Below are 24575 nucleotides of genomic sequence, written 5' to 3'. Positions count from 1 at the left end.
AAATATAACAATTTTTTCAAGGACAATTTTACCTGGATACTGTATAAGTGCAACGCAACGATAAAAATAATACGTTATATAATGATGCAATATTATAATAATGGTAGAAAATAAGCATGTATGTATTTACATATTAATTAAATAAATACAACACAATAAAACTTCACAAACATTACAGTAATGCAACAATTACGACAGTAATAGGAGGAAAATCAACAAGATGTAAAATTACGGTAAAAACAAAACCATAAAGCAGATAATAGGCGTTATACAAAGAGAATAATCAGTAAGTCACAGATAAGAAATAATCTAGTTATCACAGAACAAACTGAGACTTGAGAATACCAAGAGATAAATCTCTAAATAAAAGAATAGTAACAGAAAGATGCAACAATGGAGACCATGGACAGGGAAGAGAGCAAGAGGACGACCCCAGATGATATGGGGAGATGACATTAGAAAGATAGGGGGAACATACTGGACACAGAAAGCACTAAACAGAAGCGAATGGAGGAAACTGGGGGAAGCCTATGTTCAAAATCGGACGAATTAAATGGCAAAAGAAGAAGAAGAACAGAACGTGAGGCTCAAATAATACTACAATATAAACATTTCTATCAAGAGAACAGGTTTCTTGTCCTTTCCAAAGAAACAAACGAAATACAATAAATGAGAATAACAAGGAGTCAGTTATAATCAAATGTATTGGTTACATTATTCAAATTTCCATACTTATGTAAGGCCCATTTGTAACTACCATTTTTGTAATTACCTTATCCGTATTTCTCAAGAAAAATGTCTAGTTTCATCATCATCATCAGTGGCGTTACAGCTCTTTATGAGCCAAAGCGTTCTTCAGAACAATCCTCCATTCGCCCCTGTCTCTTGCAACTCTTCTCCATGATCTAATTCCAATAGATTTCAAATCATCTTCTAGGTTGTCTTGGTACCCAAGTCTCGGTCTTTCTCTTGTTCGTTGTCCCATCGGCCCTCTTCGGTCAAAAACTTTTCTGACTATGACATCTTCCTCTCGTCTGATTACATGACCTATCCATCTAAGGCGTGCTACCTTAATGAATTTTACAACGTCATGTTCTCCAAAACTTTTATACAACTCAAACTTGTAACGCCTGCGCCACAAACCTTGTTCTTTTATGCCTCCATATATTCGTCTTAGTATTTTTCGCTCAAAACGTTTGAGCATTTCGTGGTCATTCTGTGTAAGTGATTAAGTTTCTGAGCCATAGGTTAGCACTGGTCTTATTAGTGTTTTGTATACAGTCAGTTTAATTTTTCTATGCATTTTTGAGGCCATCTGTCTTCTTAAGCCATAGAAACACTTATTGACGAGCACTATTCTTCTTTTAATTTCTTCACTGACATTGTTATCTTTAGTTAGCAGCGAGCCTAAGTATATGAAGGTGTCGACCCAGTTCTAGGTCGTCAATTTTTATTCTTGTAGGTGTCGGGTTGCTTAACCTAGTGCAACACAAATATTTGGTCTTTTGAATATTTATATTTAGCCCCATTCTCTGTGCAGATGCTCTTAACGACCGAAATGCTTCAGTCAGAGATTCTGTGGACCTACCTATGATGTCTATGTCATCTGCGTATCCGACAATTTGTACTGATTTGTTAAGGCCATGGGTACATAATTCGCAAATATTTTACGGCTATCCCTACTTTTTCTGTCTTTACACGGCAAATTACGTGTAATAAAATTCACACTTGTATGGATATGTAAACATCACTAGAATGTCATTCTGCTTGAAAATGTCATCATTAACTTAAAAAGATGGCTTTTGAATGTTCTTGGATAACTGTTATTTGTATAATTGCAAATTATTAATTCAGTTAATAAATGTGATTATTTCATTCATAGGAGATTCTGACCAATAGAAAGCTACAGACATGCAAATTAAGGTGATAATTTTTGATAATCTCCCGTCGTTAAGCATATTACGTCAGATGCCCTTCGTTGCTACGAAAAAATACATTCAGTGACATTAATGACAAATGTTTTAAAAATTATAAAAGTGATGACTTGCAACCGTCAAATACATATTTATAACAACTGTGTGTTTAATTTCACTAATTGGTACTTACATATATAAATTACAATAAAATTTTGGTTTTGAACAGTTTTATTCATGAAATAATCGCAACAAATTGCACTCGAACTCTAAAATTAATATAGAATTTTTGCCCTCGTGACCTTTGACATAATTTCACTCGCTTCGGCTCGTGAAATTAAAACTGCCAAAGTGACACTCGGGAAAAATTCAATAATTTTAGAGCTCTTGTGCAATTACTACTGATTATTTTTTCACTAACTATGTATTCAGTGATTGTAATAATTTATATGTACAACAATAACTAATACTCAATCGAGAAAAGAGGAAAAGTGTTAAAGTGATTTTTTAATAAAATATTGTTACTATGGAACGCTTACAATTTTGAACATCTTTAACAACAAAATACTTGGATCACAGAATATATATCCTGATGTATTCTCTGCTTGGATCTTCCACAAATAATACACAATAAATAACTTTTTATTAAGTTCACGTCTTAAATCAATTACTTATTAAATACACTATATATCAATATTATTTAATCAACAACTCAAAATATTCCCGATGCCATGTCAAATATTTAAAATTGTCACTGATTGTCAATGTCTGACTGACAATGTGCTGACAATATTCTATTCGACTGAGTGCGTTGTAAGACAAAGATAGATTTGAAAAATATTACCACGGACATGGTGTCCATTTTTTTCGAATTCTGAAAAAACTAATATATAGTTTTAAAAAATTTAAACGCAGAATGAAAGACTAAATTATTACCGAGGGCCGAAAGTCCCTTAGAATAAATAAAAAGTTTATTTTGAATGAGATATTTGAAATTGAAAATCACACTAAATTTTCTCTAAGTTTTTCACTTCTGTAACTTGTTAAAATAAACATTATAGAAGTTCTCAGGGACTTTCGGCCCTCATTAATAACGTAATCTTTCATTCTGAGTTTAAATTTTTCAAAAATACTTATTACTTTTCTCAGGATTCGAAAAAAATGAATTCCCATTTGAATAGCATTGCAGCCGAAAATACGTACCCATCCTCTTAAAGATAGTACCATTCGTAGTAATCTGGGACTCTCGAATTATTTTTTCTAATGCCAAGTTAAATAAGAGACACGATAGTCCATCACCCTGTCTTAGTCCATTTTTGCAACGGAAGGGTCTTGAGAGATAGTTTTGGATTTTTACCATGCTCTCTGCACCTATGAGTGTAAGTTCAGTTAATTGGACAAGATGAAACGGTATTCGAAATTCTACCATAGCAAGTAGAAGTTTATTTCTATTAACGGAGTCGTATGCGGTTTTGAAGTCAACGAATATGTGGTGGGTGTCGACGCCGAACTTTAGGGTTTTTTCAAGGATCTGCCTCACTGTAAATATCAGGGCCTCGATTTTCGCTTCGTTATCGAACGTATTCGGTTCGTATCTGTTTAGTATACGAAGCGAATACGTTTGATAACGAAGCGAAGGGTCAAAAATCGAGGTCCTGGTCCGTTGTTGCTTTATTGGGACGGAAACCGCACTGACATCCTCCCACTATTTGTTCGGCGTAGGGAAGGAGTCTTTAATGTCTAGTTTAACAGTTAAAAAAATAATTTAAAATAAGCCGAAATATACCTCCTCCCCTAAGTTCCCTCTCTATTGAGGTTGGCGGTCAATATGGCAAATTTCTCACTGTTCTGGGCTTGATGAATTAAGTCATTTCCTGTTGTGTGGGTCCAATCTCTGACGTTTCGTAGCCAATATTTTTTCTTTCTTCCTATACCCCTTCGACCTTGCCTTCTAATATTACCTGGAGTTGCTCTAATTTCCCATGGCGCATTATGTATCCTAGATATGACGTCTTTCTAATATTGATAGTTTTGACCAGATGAGGACGTGTGAAATTTGCCCATTCTCGAGATAATGAATTTATGCAAACTCAAACGTCCTCACTTATACTACAGTGACGCGTCCGCTTGATTAGCAATTAAAAAAACAAAGGGGGTTTTCGATATTTTATTGCAAATAACTCTTCGGTAATTCATCAATCAATGTTTAAAGAATATCTACGTACCTTGGCAACATTGAAATTTTTAGATAAATGTCCGATTTAGGGTTAAAAATGGCCGATTTCACAATTTTCAAAATTTTCAATCGCTTATATAACAAAAACTATTAACTTAAGAGAAAAATCACTAAAGACGTTTTCTGTTTGGAATGATTCAAAAAACCTAAAAAAATTTGTTCGATGCAAAAAGAATAATTTTAGGAAACACCCCTAATCTTTCCCCTCGCCTGGCAAGATCTTATGCTCTTCAGAATCGCCTGTCATTGTACACATTTCTTCTAAATGACTTACTCAAACACATACTTAAATTTAAACCTTACAGGAGAAAGTTTATTTTACCCCCTAAATTTGCACTTTTCGATTCACCTGGTAGATACACGTGCACCGCTGAGGCCTGCCAGGTCATGGTTTTTAGCCTTGGTGTGCTATGAATTATCACTAGAAACATTTCTAGCCTTACAGGACGACCGTTAGTCGGAGGGTTCACTAGCTCTTAGACTATAAGCGATAGTACATAATAATATACTGAATTCTCTCAGCAGAGATTCATTTTGACACATTCGGAATAGGAAACATACAACACAAAAATTCCTACCTCACTTAAACTCAACTCAACTACTTACTCAACTTAACTACTCAAATCAACTTAATCTTTCATTAAAAAAAAAAAGAAGAATTATTGGAAATATTGGAAGTGTATACTGAACTTATAAATTTCTTTGGAATTTATTTCTACAAAATATTTTTATGTTGTACAATAAATAATTTTCTCATTTGTTATCAATAAATTATAATGGTGTAAATAAATAATTATTGATTGGCGTAAGGTTTATGTTATTTATGTCTGTTCATTATTAATAATATTGGCTCTGAGCAGGTATGTTTGGTTATGTAGTAATTTTAGTCACGTCTAGCAACATAACTTCCCAAAAAAGAAATTACCAACGTCATTAGACAGTTGTGTCTCAGATTAGCAAATCGACTTTACCACATATCTTAACTCCTACGGTTTGAATAACGTGTCGCTCTGTCACTTTGTGGGTCACGTCTTTCACCACGTCGCCTTCTCACTCTGGTCCGACCATCGTGCATGCCCAGACAGAAGCGGGATTCGTCACTAAAGACCACTAGATTCCCGGTCCCATATAATTATTTTTCTACATCAGAGCAAAAAACGGTTACGCCGATGTTCAGCTGTGAGAGGTAACCTAACCTAATGTATACGAAATACGATAGCAAAAAAAGCCAAACTATAAATAGTATTCAGCGATATCCCATACGCATACCAACGATCCTTCCATGCTCTTCAAACCACCTTGCCATGGCTAGAGGAATTTGTCTCTTAGAATCGGAAGCCTAATCGACCATTTTGACGCTCTGTGGTCCATCTGTGCCTTTCAGAACCCATCGCACGGTGTCTTCGGCCTTCTTGAGCCCTTCCAAGTTCATTCACACTGCAGTATACTGCGTAAGGATCTGTTGGTCCTCCTAGAAACTCCTTCTCTCTTATCGATAGACCGGCTTCACGTAACCCGACAATTCAACCCCCCTAAAGTCACTTAGTTGGGACATCCGGTGAATCCTACGCACTCTAGGAATTTTGAGCAATCAAAAACGGCTTCTCAATCAGCTACACGAAATTTAAAATTTAACCGACACCGTAAATTCATGAAAATTGAATGCTGCTTTATCACCAAACAATGCACACAGCCACAACAAAAACTTAAACTGAAAAGTTTATCACTTATTGTTTATAGCAAGATAAGTCGATATGTAAAAAAATAATGAATTCTGATAAATATGCGTAGGTGTTTAATCACTCAGTATATTACAACGTTAGTTTTATTTGATTAATAAATGCACCTCGTCATCCACTATTCTATTATCAGATTACAAAAATGATTTTGGGGGGCGGAACATTTCTGAGAGATACTGTCGTCAGATTTTGAACAATCTCATGAGTGTCAATATTTTCTGATAATGTAACGGTGATTATGCTATAAATATTATACCTAAAACGTTGAGAGGTGACTCTATTTTTGTGCAGAAATTGCTTGGAATTAACCCATATAATAATAATTGAGTTATCCTCCCACTCAAAAAGGTCCGGAACATTGTTTAAATAATCAAAATGTCAAAAAATGAAGGAAAAATTCCATTTTTTTCTTCGTTTTTTGATTATAACTTTAAAAGTATTCACTTCCGAGAAAAGTAGCACTAAAATAAAAGTTGCGTAATTAAATTTCCTACAACATAAGGTTGGTTAAAAATTTTTAAAATTGTTACCCTTGTTGCAAAATAGCAATAATTGCGAAAAAATCATAAAAAAACAAGTATTCGCATTTTACGTTTTTCAAATATTTCTGCTACACTTAGGACCTTCATATTTCACCCAGAAAAACTTTATGATATATGATAAAACAATACTTACTCTGGGCTAATTAGCAAAATTCATGGAAAAGTTATTTACCAGCAATTTTATTGCTGGAATCGAATTATAAGATCCTATATATTAATAATATAGGTATGCAAAGTCCGCAGATAGTGTGCTACCTTTTTAATAAACAAAATGGCGCCGAAAAATCGTATTTTTTTCAATTATTGCTCTATAACTCCGAAGATTTTAACTTTACAACTAAAACACCTTAATAAAAATTCACCGCAATTAAATTCTGCATAGAGACGTGTTTTTCTCGATTTGTTCCGACGAAAATTTTCCTCGGAAAATGTGGGTTTTCCCAACAAAAACTCTAATTTTCAAATAAAGTTTTTGGTAAGTAATTATTAATCAATAATTAAATAACTTAGTGACATTAAAGCTTTCTTGGTATAGATTGTAATTCCAGAAGCCGGTGAAAATTAAACGAATATTTTAGCAACAATTCAATTGTTAATTAACAAATTACGATCGCAATAATAACCAAAATAATCATGATACATTGATCAAACTTATAAAGATTATAAAGATGAGATGCTTATTTAATATTTTATCGACAAAATATAAATTTTTCTTTTTTTTGCATAATCTTTAAATTTTGAAAAAAAATAGTTATAATACGCTGGTCTAATTATTAAAGTACAAAGAAAGGTTATTTACCAGCAATTTTATTGCTGGAATCGAATTATAAGATCCTATATATTATTAATATAGGTATGCAAAGTCCGCATATAGTGTGCTACTTTTTTTATAAACAAAATGGCGCCGACAAATCGTATTTTTTTCAATTATTGCTCTATAACTCCGAAGATTTTAACTTTACACCAAAAACACTCAAATAAAAATTCACCCCAATTTAATTCTGCATAGAGGCATGTTTTTCCCGATTTGTTCCGACGAAAATTTTCCTCGGAAAATGTGGGTTTTCCCAACAAAATCTCGAATTTTCAAATAAATTTTTTGGGCCAGTAACTATTTATCAATAATTATATAGCTTGGTGAAATAAAAGCTTTCTTGTTATAGATTATAAATTCAGAAGCCGGTAAAAATGAAACGAACATTTTAGCAACAATTCAATTGTTAATTAACAATTTACAGTCGCAATAACAACCAAAATAATCATGAGACATTGATCAAACTTAGAAAGATTATAAAGGTGTGATGCCTATTTAATATTTTGTCGACAAAATATAAATTTTTCATTTTTTTTTGCATAATCTTTAAATGTTTAAAAAAATTGTTATAAACAAATTAACATTTCTCAGAAATTGTTTATTATATTCTAATTTAAAAAAACACTTAAAATGCGTATTTCATAGGTCTTGAAAATGAATGCTTTAAAAAAATTTTCCAACCATTTGCAAAAAAGTTATGAAGCAGCAAAGTAAATATACGAAATCTCCGTTGTTTATAATTTGTTTTAATTGTTTCAAAGCTTAAAAGTGAGTCTATGGTACAACCTAATTACTCACAAAGAATGTCAAAAATTAGTGCAATGGTTATATTTTAATCAAAAATTAAAAATACTTTTTTTTCTAATTTTTGGCGCAAACGTAGGCCTGATACAGAGTCGGAGCTAAAATGTTCACTCGAAGCGACTGACACGCAGCATGCATTATTTATTAAAAGTGTACATCACGCGGCTGGTCGTCGCTCAGAGTGAAAATTTTAGCTATAGTACTGTGTTACTCTACTTTCGCGCGTGTAAATTACAAAAAAATATATTTATAATATTTAATTAATATATAACCATTAAACTGAGATCGATATTTTTTTGTAAATAATTAGCTTGTACTTTAAACTCACTTCTACGCTTTGAAAGAATTAAAAAAATATATATAAACACAGTAGTAATCGTATGTTTATTTTGCTATTTCATAACTTTTTTACAAATGGTTGCAAAAAAGTTTTAAAGCATTCATTTTAAAGATATTTAAAGTGCGCATTTTAGCTATTTTTTAAAATTATAATATAATAAAAACTTTCTGAGAAACGTTAATTTGTTTATAACTATTTTTTTTAAACATTTAAAGATTATGCAAAAAAATAAAAAATTCATATTTTGTCGACAAAATATTAAATAGACATCTCATCTTTATAAGATTTCAAAGCTTGATCAGTGTATCATAATTATTTTGGTTATTATTGCGATCGTAAATTATTAATTAACAATTGAATTGTTGCTAAAATATTCGTTTAATTTTCATCAGCTTCTGTAACTATAATCTAAACCAAAAAGGCTTTTAAGTCACCAAATTATTTTATTATTGGTAGATAATTACTTATCTAAAACTTTATTTGAAAATTAAAGATTTTGTTGAGAAAACCCGCATTTTCCGAGGAAAATTTTCGTCGGAGCAGATCGGGAAAAACGCGTCTCTATGCAGAATTTAATCACGGTGAATTTTTATTTGGGTATTTTTGTTGTAAAGTTAAAATCTTCGGAGTTATAGAGCAATAATTGAAAAAAACACGATTTTCGGGCGCCATTTTGTTTATAAAAAAAGTAGCACACTATCTGAGGACTTTGCATACCTATATTAATAATAAATAGGATCTTATAATTCGATTCCAGCAATAAAATTGCTGGTAAATAACTTTTCCCAAAAATGGCCTATTCTCCGGTAATCAGCCCAGACTAACTGTAAATTTCATTAAGATCGGTTTAATTTTGCAAAGTAAATTTTGCAATCCAACTTTCGCAAAAAAAAAATTCATTTTTTCAAAATGTTGCAGGACTGAAAATAAAGCAGATAGTAAGTTGAATTTTTTTACATATAAAAGAATCATCATCATCATCATCATTGGCTCGACAGCCCTTTCTGGGTCTTGGCCTGTTCCAGGATTCTTCTCCACTCTGATCTGTTTCGTGCTTTTTTTCTCCAGTTTTTTATTTTTAAGGTTTTTATATCATTTTCTATTTGTTCTAAATATCTCAGCTTCGGTCTTCCTCTTGTTCTTTTTCCTACTGGCATCTGTTTGAATATTTTGTTTGGTATTTCGCCTTCTTCCATTCTTTCTACATGTCCCATCCAACACAGCCGTCCTATTTTAATGAATGTTATGATATCTGGATCCTGGTATATTTCGTATAGTTCAAAGTTGTACCTTCTTCGCCAAATTCCATTTTCTTTTGTGGCCCTTATATATGTGTCGCAAGATTTTTCTTTCAAAGGTGGCTAGCAATGTTTCCTCTCTTTTAGTGAGTGTCCAGGTTTCTGAGCCGTATGTGAGTACCGGTCTTATTAGGGTTTTGTATATTTGGCATTTTGTTTTCCTTGCGACGTTGTCTGATCTTAGTTGCCGAATTAAGCCATGATGACTTTTATTGGCAATAAATATTCGCCTCTTCACTTCCTCTGCTACGTTATTATCAGATGTGACTAGGGATCCCAAGTATGTAAAGTTTTTTACCCCCTCAATGTTGTATTCTCCTATTGTTATATTTTGTGGCTGCCTTATTTCTGTGTTTTTACTTACCTGCATATATTTTGTTTTGTTCTGGTTGATTTTCAGGCCACTATTTTGTGCAGCTCGTTCTATTTGATTGAATGCCTCTATCATTTCTCTTCTTGATCTTGCGATTATGTCAACATCATCTGCAAATGCTAGTATTTGCACGCTTTTATTAATTATTGTTCCTCGAGTATTGACTGTTGTGTCCCTCATTATTTTCTCGAGTACAATGTTGAACAAGATGCATGATAGAGCGTCTCCCTGGCGTAGTCCCTTTTTCACATCTATTGTTTCCGTTAGTTACATATAGTAAAAGAATACTGTACCTTTAAGTTGATAGTTAACTACCACGGCGTCAGGAATTTTTGAAGTTATACTTCTTTACGCGCGATATGAGGGTGAATTTTAATAGGATTAAAACCTTTGATCCCGGCGCAGTCGCATTACAACTTTGTTCTGATTGGATGTTCAAATGACATGACAAAAATTATCCAATATGGCAGCTGTGGCACAGCTGTGGGACTGTGGTTTGGTTATGTATGGTTGTTGCGTTTTAAAATTTGTAGGAAGAGAAACAACAAACAAAAAGTTAGTTAATGGTTATACTGCCTTTTTAAATAGTTTTCATATTATATTTTTGGACTTATTAACATAGAAGAGATGATTGTTGCATGCCAATGTGAAAGCCCATCAAACTGTGACTAGTATGAGTGCCGCAAAATTACTGATAAAAAACCTATTAGCTCGAAGGCGTAGAGAACTGTGGATAACAACAATCAACCGGGACGATCTACGATCTCGCTTATTCAAAGCTAAAGAATCTTACACTGATAAGTGTTTTAAAAATAGTTGATCAAATTTTGTTATGATATTTGAACATAGCCACTTTGCACGATGCGAGTGATTGCGAAATTTATTAGTCGTTATACGGGCTCTGATTGGGTGTTGAAATGATCTGTCAATAATAAATAATTGTTCAATATGAAGGTAAACAACTGTATAATATATTAGTTTTATTGTCGTGAGGACAGAAACAAAAAAGTTTATAATTGTAGTGATTTTTAAATAGTTTTTAAAGCAACAGGTACGTAATAATTGTAAATGTATCATAGGTACCTACCTATTTGAACCTACCAAAATACATAGTATGTATGTAATACTTTTATTTACATAATTTGATTACCATCAAAATTTCTATCAATATTCACCTAATATATTGTTTTCTTACTCTATGTTTTGTTGTATTTTTTCAATTCTATTCATCATTTCAATTCAAAATCAAAATAAATTGATTTACATAATTCAAAAATGTCAAAAGTTTAATCCGTTTAGTTAGTCGATCTTCGCACATAATGACACACTGTCTCCGTGGCGAAGCGTTTAATGCGAGTGAACCCCAATACAACGCCAATACCAGCCGCGCTGGTAAGTTGGTTCGCATCCCAATAGAAACTTTTATTTTTTTATTTTTTTTATACATTTTATGATTGTAAGTATATTTATTATATAATTTTATTTTCAGAAAATACGTATTTAGTTAAAAAAATTTCCGACAATTAATGTTCAGTGTTTGTGTGTGTTTTATTCTTTTATTATTTTAATTTTTGGCACTGTTTTAATAAAAATGTTTGAGAAGTCGTAAGTATAAATTAGTTTTATATTTAAATAAAATATAAATAAAAAGTATATTAATTTCGTTTATAATCATATAATCATATAATAGAAGTATAACTTCTTACGTGCGTACAAAGTCCACACACATTATTTTTTTTAAATAGTCTTTTAGTCTTTTCTGAACAATGCTAAGACAGTTTGAAATAAATAAAGTAATACAGGTGTCTGTTGTTTTCGAATTTTTTTAAATAAACATTAATTTCTGGTGCTACGCGCAGGACAACTGTGTTCGATTCACACAAGTTGATTTCCACCAAAATGTCTTCCAATCTTTATCTAATATATTATTTTCTTACTCTATACTTTGTTGTCTGTTCATATTTTAATTCCACAAAAATCAAACTAATTTGATTATTGTTTGTGAAAAATTGTTTAAACAATTGTATATGTTTAAAAATAATACACTTTTATTTTCTAAGTTGAAATAAAAAAGAAAGTTTTTGCTAAAAAAAGTGTTATTTCAAAGTACAGAGTATGTGTTTTTATTTTGCAATAAACAAATTTATTTATTTATTTCGAAATGTACTAAAAATTAAAATTTATTAATCATTATCAAAGGTCATTGGAATGCCCAATCAGAGCGAACGTATCCGTTGTCCTGCGCGTAGCACCAAAAATTAATGTTTATTTAAAAAAATTTCTGACGCCGTGATAGTTAACTGATTTTAATTTTGCCAATTGCAAATGAGAGGTACAGTATTCTTTTATATGTAAAAAAGATTCAACTTGCTGTCTGCTTTATTTTTAGTGTTGCAACATTTTGAAAAAATGAATTTTTTTTGCGAAAGCTGGATTGCAAAATCTATTAAACCGATCTTAATGAAATTTACAGTATTGTTTTAGCATATCATATAGTTTTTCTGGGTGAAATATGAAGGTCCTAAGTGTAGCATAAATGGTTAAAAAACGTAAAATGCGAATACTTGTTTTCTTATGTTTTTTTCGAAATTATTGCTATTTTGCAACAAGGGTGACAATTTTTAAAATTTTCAGTTAATCTTATATTGTAGGAAATTTAATCACGCAACTTTTATGTCGGTGCCACTTTTCTAAATGCTTATTTAAAATTAATTCAAGAATTTTTTGTAATTGGGCAACAATGTCAACTTAGATCTCTGACGTAATTAGTGACGTGCAACGGAATCTCCTCCAACCACCATTACAACAACAGAGGCAGCAGCAGGCACGGCAGGAGGTACAACAACAAGAGCTGGGGGAAGATGGAGAAGAAAATGAATTAACTAGACCCCCAACGCTAGAGGAGGTCCAAACGGCAATCCACATACAAAAAAGCCATAAAGCACCGGGAATAGATAAAATACCGGCAGAACTACTCAAGCAAGGAGGAAGGAATTTGACACAACAGATGTATCAGCTAATACGAGAGATATGGATAGAAGAAAAAATTCCCCAACAATGGAAGAAAAGTATAATCTGCCCTATTCATAAAAAAGGAGACAAACTGTTGTGTCAGAATTATAGAGGCATCTCTTTACTTTGTTCGGGATACAAAATATTCACAAACATCCTTAATCGAAGACTTCAACCTCTCACGGAAAAAATCATCGGGGAATATCAAGCAGGGTTTAGGCAAAATAGATCTACCATTGACCAACTATTTACAGTTAAACAAATACTAGCCAAAGCATGGGAATATGACATGGACGTTTACAATCTCTTTGTAGATTTTAAACAAGCCTATGATTCAATAGATAGAACAATTCTACCTAATATATTGGAAGAATTTGGCATACCATCAAAATTAATACGACTAGTGCAAATGACAATGACAGAAACATAAGCACAAGTATGTATTCAAGGACAGATCACTGATGCGTTTACGATAACGCAAGGACTGAAACAAGGCGACGGACTGGCTCCAACGCTTTTTAATCTTGTTCTTGAATATGTAATTAGACGGTTGACGGTAAGCGGAAATAACATACTTACAAACAAATCTACCCAATTAGCAGCATACGCGGATGATATAAACATAATGAGCAGAACAATGAATGCAGCGGAAGAAACCTACGTTGAGTTGAAACAGAGTGCAGAAGCAGTAGGGCTAGCAATAAACACAAATAAAACAAAACTACTCATACAAACCAGATCAAATAGACCGGCGCAACAACACTTTATTGACGATATAGAACATGTGAATAGATTCACGTACCTAGGAATGGATCTGGTTGCAAGCAATGAAGAAGAACCGGAAATAAATAGAAGGCTTGTGCTGGCAAATAAAGCCTATTTTGCGATGGGCCACATATTCAAATCGCGAGACGTACACCGGAAAACAAAACTCCGGGTATATAAAACAATAATCAGGCCCATAGTAAGTTATGGCTGCGAAACATGGGTGGTGACACAAAAATCTGCCAATGCATTAGATGTGTTTGAAAGAAAAGTATTACGTAGGATACTGGGCCCAATAAGTGAAAATAACAACTGGCGAATTAGGTATTCTTTTTCTCATGATCATCTTTCAGTGCGTCACAGTTTTTCGATTTCTCTCTAACGCATTAAATTGTATGTGACAGAAAAAAAGGCACGTCTGGGAATACTTCGGTAATTATTCTAGTTCGGTGATTATTCTAGTTGTCGATAGATGGCGCCATAATCAAAAAAGAATTATTTATTAAATAAAATAATAATATTATCAATATAATCTGTACAATTTATAAGACTATACAAATGAAAGAAAATACCATTTTATAAATGCAATAGACACAATTGATTTGGTTTTATTCCAAATTGAAAATAAAATTTGACAACTGTCAGATTTAACTAAAATGTCACGTTAGAATAAATGTCATAAATATGTATTATCACGGACTTACCTTTTTTTCTATAATTTGTGACGCACTGAAAAATGTTCATGAAAAGGAGAATATAATAGAGAAATATACGAAAAATATAGCGAACCAACTCTAGCACAACATACTAAACTGCAGAGATTACGGTGGGCAGGGCACGTGGTCCGCATGCATGAGAGTAGAATCCCCAGAAAATTGCTGAATGCAAGAATGCAGGGAAGAAGACCTGTTGGAAGACCTAAAAAGAGATGGGAAGACGAAGTCGATGAGGATGCCAGGAACTTTCTGGGAACGCGTTCATGGAAAAGAACAGCGGTAAATCGAAATGATTGGAGAAGCTTATTGAAGGAGCCCAAGGCTCGATTTGGGCTGTAGTGCCATTGGATGGATGGAACGGAATCTATATTGTACGGACTGTACATGACCATCAAAAGAACACCTGCCAATGAAAATAATATCGCAATAGACAAGTATACTGCCTTCCTCATTTAAAACGCGGTATCTGCAAAAACATTGAAAATCGAGTTTTTGCTATATGTGGTTTCCTTGTGACCTTATTTATACTTCTGTAATGTCTGAAAGCAGTATTATGTTATTTACTACCAAAATAAACAAATTGGAATATGCCGTATGTGCTAAATTTCAACAGTTGCTTAATTAAAATGCGGTATCTACAGAGTACTCAACTAAAAAGCGGTATGTGCTAGCGAGTATCATGTACTTGCCGCGTTTTAATTGAGCACAGCACATTTACCGCCTTTTTATCGAGACTCGTGTTGCGACATCGTATTTTGAACATTTATGACATGTAGGTATTTTGCGTATATAATAAACAATTATAAGCTATTTATTTTTCTTTTTTGGTAACTATTCTTGTTTGTAAAAAATCCTATTTGTAAATAAAATGCAGATACGGTACTATGTATTTCTGATCCAGTAATATGTCCGCTGCTCAATTAAAACGCGGTATATGACTTTTTATTTACAGCTTTGATAAAAACATGATTTTTTTAAGAATATATTTTTAAACAATGTTCAACTATCATTAGAACATGTTTTACGTTAAAAAGTTGTCAAAACATATAGAGTCCTGAGAAAAAACTTTGAGAGCCGATTTCTCGGTTTTAAGTTGGCTGCACATACCGCGTTTTATTTGAGGAGAGCAGTATATCATCGAACATGTAGATGATCACATATCTGGGTACAGAAATCAATCAATATATTTTCGTAAGTAGCGAAATTAATGAAAAGCAAAACAACAAAAAAAGACTTAACTACAGAACATTAATTAGATCCATAGTAACCTATGGATGTGAGACTTGGGTAACGACATAAAAATATGAAGCGCCACTCAGGACATTCGAAAGAAAGATACTGAGAAATGTATACGGCCGGTGCAAGAGGAAGAGGTTACATGGACAATCAGGGGAAACGGCGAGAATATTGAATTAAATGAAGAGCTGATATTGTAAGATTTGTTAAAAATCAGAAACTGTTATGGCTGGGACATGCCCAGGGACAAGACGATGCCAAATCAACACAGACAATATTACAATGGAAGTCGACAGGAAGACGAAAAAAAGGAAGACCTAGAATGAGATGGTTGGATAACGTATAAGATGACCTGAAAACTATGAACGTAAGACAATGGAGGAGAAGGGCACAAGAGAGATCTGAATGGAAGGACAAAGCCAGACAGGCAAAGACCCATCCAGGGTTATGATGCCAAAAGAAGAATAATAAAAGCGATATGCAACAGAATAGAATGCAACAAATTTTATGTGGGAGAAATCACAATAGGTACCACTAAGTGTTAGGATAAATCTGCATGAATGATACATCAAAAACGGAGACTTTTAGAGAGGTTGCAGAAACACAAAAAGGCAAAGCTGAGTTAGAAAATCACAATATCAAATAGAAACAACCAAAAATCTTGAATTACGAATATCTGTGAAAGGAGGCAGAAGGTAAGTGTACCACATTGCTTTGGTTGATAATAAGAATAAAAAGAGTAAAATATTCCACATTCGAATTAAAAATTTGTGGACGATGATAAGAATGACTAGGCCGCTGCCGCTGCTGATGATAAAACGAACTACAAAATATTTTGCACCTTAGTACTAACAAAAAGATGTTTGTTAAAACTTACTTATGGATGTATACAAATTTTCCTTTGCGTAACATCACACACTTTGATCAGTGAATCCTTTCCAAAGATATTTTAAGAATAATATTAACACATTTAGGAAGAACTTATTAAAAGAAAAAACAAACAGTTTTAAGCCGCAAATTATGTGTATTTAAACGTTATCTAATTCGTACTGACCATTATTAAGAGACAAACTCTCGCCTAATAGGTCTGCTAAATAGGGTCAGTTGGGCTATTAGGATCACTTTAACTACTTTTATATTGGGTGTTAATTAATGATATGTGTGCTCTTCGGTAATTTTTTTAACTGTGATTAAACAACATAATGTCAGTGAATTAAAGGTCAAATTATTGTCGATAACATTTTGATATCAGTCCTTAGTCGACGTAATACCAAGTAAGATGAGTATATCCACTGATATCGATAGTGCCGATGGTAGGGGAGCCCAATAGTCCAGAGAAATAAGGTTTTTGTCGGGACACTCGAGAAGCCAGGTTGCTAATGAGTTTTTTGGGTACTATATACCCAATACATTATAAATACAAAAATGCCCGTCACAGTTCGCACGAGAATTTTAGTTAGTAATAATTAAGTGTCAAAAATGGCAGTTTTTTCGTTTAAATCGCTACAGGTAAAAATAGGTTAATCTTTTTTTAGAGTATTCATATTTTAGTAGGTGAGCAAAGGTTGAAAGTGGCAGTTTTCGAATTTTGGGCTGATCATTTTGTTGCTTCGCTAATTACAACATAAAACTAAAATTTAGAAAATTAAAAATTTGCTATAACTTTTGCAAAAATGAACTTAAGACTTTGATATTGCATGAAAAGTTGAGACAACTAGTACGTATAATGTACAAAAAATTTCAAGTCGATTCGTCATTTAGTTTTAATTTTATTCAATTTGTTTATCCCAAAGAGCTTTTTTTTGCAATGTTATTGTTCAGAAAATCATAATGATACAGCAATTACATGAAAACCACATAAAAGTTGATAAAAGAAGAACACTTGTATTTTCAAAGCATTTAAAAAAATTAATAAAAAATAATTTTTATCATTCCGAAAACATTTTACTAAAGTAGAGTCATTTTTGACTTAAAAACAATTTTAATAGCTTTGGTAATATTGACTGTAGAGTAAATCTACTTTAGGATTTCAAAAGCTGGTATTTTCACACGACTTTTCAAAAAAAAAACTTTTTGCCTAAGTCAATTGCGGTCAAAGTTAGTCACTTTTATTCTTTAATTCACAGTTACTTCTATATACATAAAATTCTCATATAACAGTGTTAGTTACCATACTACTCCGAAACGGATTGACCGATTTTTATGAACTTTTACACGTATATCCTGTAGGACTGAGAATAAGTTTCAATCTATTTTTCATACCCATAAATTATAAGGGGGGTTACCCTCCTGACATTTTGTTTTATTTTTTTTTGTACAAAATTATCTACCTTAATTTTATATGATGTAGAATTAAAAAATACATACAACCCTTAATTTTCACCCTTCTATCACCAACTCCTATTTTTTAATAGCCATCTATATATTTACATCTATAAAATTCTCCTGTCACAGTGTTAGTTGCAATACTCCTCCGAGACCGCTTGACCGACATTTATGAAATTATATATGTATATTCGGTAGGTCTTAGAATCGGTCGTAATCTATTTTTCATATCCCTGAGTGGTAAGGGGGATTCCCCCTAACATTTTGTAATGTTAGGTGGGGATATGTGTACATAACGTACTCTATAAGACTACGAGTACATACAAATTAAAAAAATTATGATCAAAATCCATCAACAAGCTCCGGAGATCTTAGTCGCAGCATATCTTTGAAGAATCAATTTTATTTTTTGAGTGCACGGATTTTAATAATTCCCCTCTACCGACCAAGAATCGATTTCGTTATGACGTCAGTTTTAAAGCTTCATTAACCACTTTGTTGAAGTTCAAAGTTTACTCAAACTTTTACACATAAACTACATACCTCGATCTTCAAAGTGGACTTAGTTAGGTTGCTAAATTGTTATAAACAAAGTAGCTGTGAATTAAATAAAAAAAGTAGCTAACTTTGACTGTAATTTACCTTCTTCTTCTTTAAGTACCGTGTCCAAATTTTTAGGCGTGGGTAGCTTCCGTAACAATTTGCCGATATCGTTCTCGATCTTGTGCGGCATGTAACAATTGATCTGCTGATAAGCCAGTCCATTGACGTAGGTTTCGGAGCCATGAATATTTCTTTCGACCAATTCCTCTTTTTCCGTCGAAAAAATCTATTTGCAACCTGGCTGCTCAAGTGTCTCGAACATGGTATATTTTTACCTTATTTCCCTGGAGTACAAGCGGGGATTTTTGAAGTAACTCGAGCGCGTCAGAAAATCACATGGGGAGAAACCTTGTACCCTGTAAATGTACCCCTACCATATATGGACTCGTAATACAGGGGAGTCGTTAAGGGAGGTCCGAAAAAAATCTATCCTTAGAAAACTCGAAATCGTCAGATTATGATAAGGTAAGTTAAGTACATGCCGAACCAGGGTTACCAGGTCTACTGATTTTTCAGTAGACCTTCTTATTTTAACTCCAATAGGGCTTTTTATCGATTGTCATGTTTTGAGCTTCTGTCATATGTTGTATAATCTGTGTATAATATTAATATACACGGATTATACGACATATGACAGAAGCTCGAAGCAAATGACTGTGAATGAAAAGCCCTATTACTGACCTACTGAAATCTATCAACATTATTAGCCGTTATTAACAGGTAAATTTCTATGAATAAACGGGCTTTAAAAATACAAGATTAAACTGGCCGTTAGTACAGGTGGCTGATTTTGACAGATGACCGATAACACAGGTTTTACTGTATTTACATGGCCTAAAAAGAATCTAGAGAATTAGAGAAATAGAGAATTCGTTGGAATACAACAAACTGGCATATTTATGTTTCGTGGACCTTAAGAAAGCATTTGACAGGGGTCACATTAAAGGACGTTATCCACTTGTTATACTCGAGAAAGGTACCTCTGGGAATAATTATTAAAACGATAGAAAACATCTACCAGAACAACACAATAAAAGTAAAAGTGGAAGATGAACTAACTGACCCAATTGAAGCCGACCATGGGATAAGACTCAAGATTCCTTGAGTCCTTTATTGTTCAACCTGATCATGGACGAGATAATAAAAAAAAGTAAGAATTAAAAAAGGATACCAAATGGGAGAAAAACAACTTAAAATAATCTGCTATGCGTACGATGCAATACTAATCTCTCAAAGTGAAGATGATTTACAACGTACACTGCACCAATTCAACATAATCGCCAGAAAATTTAATATGTTAATTTCCTCAAAAAAGACAAAATGCATGGTTATAACAGCAGATCCAATAAGGTGTAAATTGGAGCTGGAAGGTCAGATAATAGAACAAGTGATGGAGTTTAAATACCTAGGCATCACACTATCTAGCTACGGAAGGCTCGAAACAGAAGTGGAAGATCAAGTGAATAGAGCAAACAGAGCCGCAGGTTGCCTGAATGACACAATATGAAGAAATAAAAATATCGGAAAAGAAATGAAAGGCAGAATTTACAAAACAGTCATCAGACCAATAATGACATACGCGGCAGAAACACGACCCGATACAGAGAGGACAAAAAGATTGCTCGAAACAGCGGAGATGAAAACCCTTCGAAAAAACGATGGTAAGACTCTATGGGACAGAGCTATAAATACAGATATACGACGGAGATGCAAGGTGGATAACATTAACAACTGGGTAAGAAACAGAAGAATAGAATGGAATGACCACATAAGCCGAATGACAACCAATTGGGTAGTCAGGACAGCGAGCGACGGTTCCCCAATAGGAAGACGATCAGTGGGAAGACCACGAAAACGGTGGAACGACAACTTACTAGAGGCACATTGAAAAACAGACAGTCATGTCTATACAAAAAGAAGAAGAAAAAGAATCTACTGATATCTACTTATTTCTACTGATTTTTGAAAGCAAACCTACTGAAAAAGTGAAAACTGACCTGGCAACCCTGTGCCGAACAGTCGTCGGCGCCCATACCCAGGATAGGGGGGGGACGTGCCCCCCTTGCTTTTTAGATGCTTTAAATATGATATATTATGGTTATCCAAAGAATACAAAATATAATGTGCAACATCTGCACTTCTGACCCCCCCCCTAAAAATTTTTATATGGGTGCCCGTGCGAACAGTGTATATTTCAAAAATCTGACGATTTGAGCGGGGCGTAAGGATATGGGCGAGTCACAAAGTTTCACAAAAAAGCGACTATTTCGCAAAATGAACGCCAGATCGAAAAACTGAAAAATACGTGTTCAATGTTTTTCAAAAATCTATCGAATGATACCAAACTCGACCCCCCACGGAGAGGGGTGGGGCGAACTTTAAAATTTTAAATAGGAATCGCGCTATATTTCGCGAAATGCACATCAGATCGGATGACGGATTACTTTAAAATCTTAAATAGGAGCCTACATTTTTTATTGCAGATTTGGATTTTATTACGTAAAAATAAGTAATTTTATGACTCAGTTAATAGAGGTAAACTTCTACTTGCTATGGTAGAATTTAAAATACCGCATCATCTTGTCCAATTAACTGAACTTACGCTCACAGGAGCAGAGAGCGTGGTAAAGATCCAGAACGATTTCTCAAGACCCTTCCATTGCAAAAATGGACTAAGGCAGGGTGATGGACTATCGTGTCTCTTATTTAACCTGGCATTAGAAAAAATAATTCGAGAGTCCCAATTGATACGAATGGTACTATTTTTAACAAATCAGTACAAATTGTCGGATACGCAGATGACATAGACATCATAGGTAGATCTAAAGAATCTCTGACTGAAGCATTTCGGTCGTTAAGAGCATCTGCACAGAGAACGGGGCTAAATATAAATGTTCAAAAGACCAAATATATGTGTTGCACTAGGTCAAGCATCCCGACACCTACAAAAATAATAATTGACGACCTAGAACTAGAAGGTGTCGACACCTTCATATACTTAGGCTCGCTGCTAACTAAAGATAACAATGTCAGTGAAGAAATTAAAAGAAGAATAGTGCTCACCAATAAGTGCTACTATGGATTAAGTAAACAGATGGCCTCAAAAATACCTAGAAAAATTAAATTGACTGTCTACAAAACACTAATAAAACCAGTGCTAACATATGGCTCAGAAACTTGGTCACTTACTCAGAATGACCAAGGACAACGAACAAGAGGAAGACCGAGACTTGGGTACCAAGACAACCTAGAAGATGATTTAAAAACTATTGGAATTAGAGCATGGAGAAGAGTTGCCAGAGACAGGAGCGAATGGAGGATTGTTCTGAAGAAGGCTTTGGCTCATAAAGAGCTGTAACGCCACTGATGATGATGATGATGAAGTAATTTTATGCGAGACATTTTTTCAAATTATGGAATGATGGCGCTATAATAGGAAAAATCAATTGTTGGAAATGGAAAATTAAATTAAAAAATGGTAAGTCCCCACTAAAATGAAAAACTTAACTTTTTTGGTTTTAGAACCTACTCTTCATAACCCAATAGGTCCCCATGACGCTTTAGTAACTGCAAATTTAGCATACTTGCCTCCCCTACTATAATTGACAAAGTCGTTATGAATATTTAAAACCATACTTCCTTTGTTTATGGTTTTATGTTAATGAGTTTACTATTGGAAAGTTCTAATGGACAGAAACTATGTATACAGAGAGAGTCTGTAAAGTGGAATAAATTCAATATCTCAAATACTAATTGTTTTTTTGGAAGATGCTCAGACCCGTCGATTAGTATTTCAAATTGTCCTTTTTGACATTCAATAATAATGTATACAGGGTGTCCCAATTTAGAGATATGACGTCATCGTCGATTTTCTTAAATGGCAACACTGTCATTTTGATAGCTAATTTGATAGGGTTTGTAAAGTTATACATAACTGCAAAATATCAAATTTTTATTCTCTACCATTTACAAGATAATAGAAAATAACAAAGTTATATCTGTAATTTGGAATATATTCAATAATTAAAGTACTAACTGTTTTTTTGAAAAATGCTCAGACCCGTCGATTAGTATATCAAATTGTCCTTTTTGACATATAATAATAATGTATACAGGGTGTCCCAATTTAGAGATATGACGTCATCGTTGATTTTCTTAAATGGCAACACTGTCATTTTGATAGCTATTTTGATAGGGTGTGTAAAGTTATATACAACTGCAAAATTTCAAATTTGTATTCTCTACCATTTAGATGATAATAAAAAATAACAAAGTTATGAAAAAGAAGTAATCAACTAATTTATGAAAAAGAAGTAATCAACTTTTTTAATTATTTCAATAAATTAAGCAAAAACTCATAATGTTGCCCTCAATTATTGTCAAATTGTCAATGGGCAACGTTATGAGCATTTGCTTAATTGAAATAAATAAATTCAATTATTATTTGATTACTTCTTGTTCTTCATAACTTTGTTATTTTTTATTATCTTGTAAATGGTAGGGAATAAAATTTTGAAATTTTTCAGATGTGTATAACTTTACACACGCTATCAAAATAGCTATCAAAATGATAGTGTTGCCATTTAAGAAAATCAACGATGACGTCATATCTCTAAATTGGGACACCCTGTATATATTATTATTATATGTCAAAAATGACAATTTGATATACTAATCGACGGGTCTGAGCATTTTTCAAAAAAACAGTTAGTATTTTAATTATTGAATATATTCCAAATTACAGATATAACTTTGTTATTTTCTATTATCTTGTAAATGGTAGAGAATAAAAATTTGATATTTTGCAGTTATGTATAACTTTACAAACCCTATCAAATTAGCTATCAAAATGACAGTGTTGCCATTTAAGAAAATCGACGATGACGTCATATCTCTAAATTGGGACACCCTGTATACATTTTTATTGAATGTCAAAAAGGACAATTTGAAATACTAATCGACGGGTCTGAGCATTTTCCAAAAAAACAATTAGTATTTGAGATATTGAATTTATTCCACTTTACAGACTCTCTCTGTATAAAAATTATTAAAAGCAAATAGTTTAATGAGAATAAGAAAGTACATTTATCGGGTTATAGGCTATTGATTATGTTATTGATTATGATATTTTTTTGTTCGGGGATATAGGTATAGGCATTGCTTCAGACAAAAATAACCTTTATCCTTCCTCTTCAAAATGACGTCTGGCAGAAGTCTCTATCGTTTATAGTTTCCAAAATATGATTTTTCAAACTTCGCCACTCACAGCGATTTTGGGCCATTTTCCTTGTTACTTCTCAAAAATTGTTCTGTAACTTTTTTCTACTCAGGTTTAGGTTACATGCACTGTTACATTTAATAGGAAGAAAAGCAAAAGTCAATTACCTTTAAAGTGGTCTATTATAGAAGGCTGTGTGACTATCTTTAAGCAAGATATGGTTTTTCAAAATTTTATACTTTTAATGATTTTTGATATTATTTACGATTATTTTTAAATATCTCATTATAACTTTTTTTATTGTATATTTAGGTATATACATTGTGCAATAAAAAGAAAGCATATTTTCTTTACTTTAAAATGATGTATGGTAAAAAATTCTAGGACTATTTTTAAACTAGATATGCTTTTTCAAAATGTGACATATATACACATGCAATAGGTCCCACTAAGTTGGAACCATATGGACAACTTTTTTATCATTAACTTTATGAAAAAAATTATTCTTTATAAAATGCCCTGTATCGTCTAAAACCTAATATGCAATCATCAAATATCAAATTTTATCAATAGTGTACGAGGTACGTAAAAAATATGAATTTCGCTCAAAAGTAAAGTACCTTTATATTTCACAATATCGA

General features: G+C 32.9%; 1 protein-coding gene across 1 annotated transcript in view; it reads right to left on the bottom strand.

Annotated features, from left to right (window-relative positions):
- The window catches only part of LOC126880389 (ceramide transfer protein), a 179100-nt gene that overhangs the window by 34590 nt on the left and 119935 nt on the right, over positions 1-24575 (bottom strand). The gene's annotated exons all lie outside the window — the stretch shown is intronic.

The sequence above is a fragment of the Diabrotica virgifera genome, chromosome 2, assembly GCF_917563875.1.
Source record: "Diabrotica virgifera virgifera chromosome 2, PGI_DIABVI_V3a".
In the NCBI taxonomy this organism is placed as follows: Eukaryota; Metazoa; Arthropoda; class Insecta; order Coleoptera; family Chrysomelidae; genus Diabrotica; species Diabrotica virgifera.
Note: the sequence above shows the minus strand (reverse complement) of the source record. Positions and strands in the feature narration are given on the sequence as shown.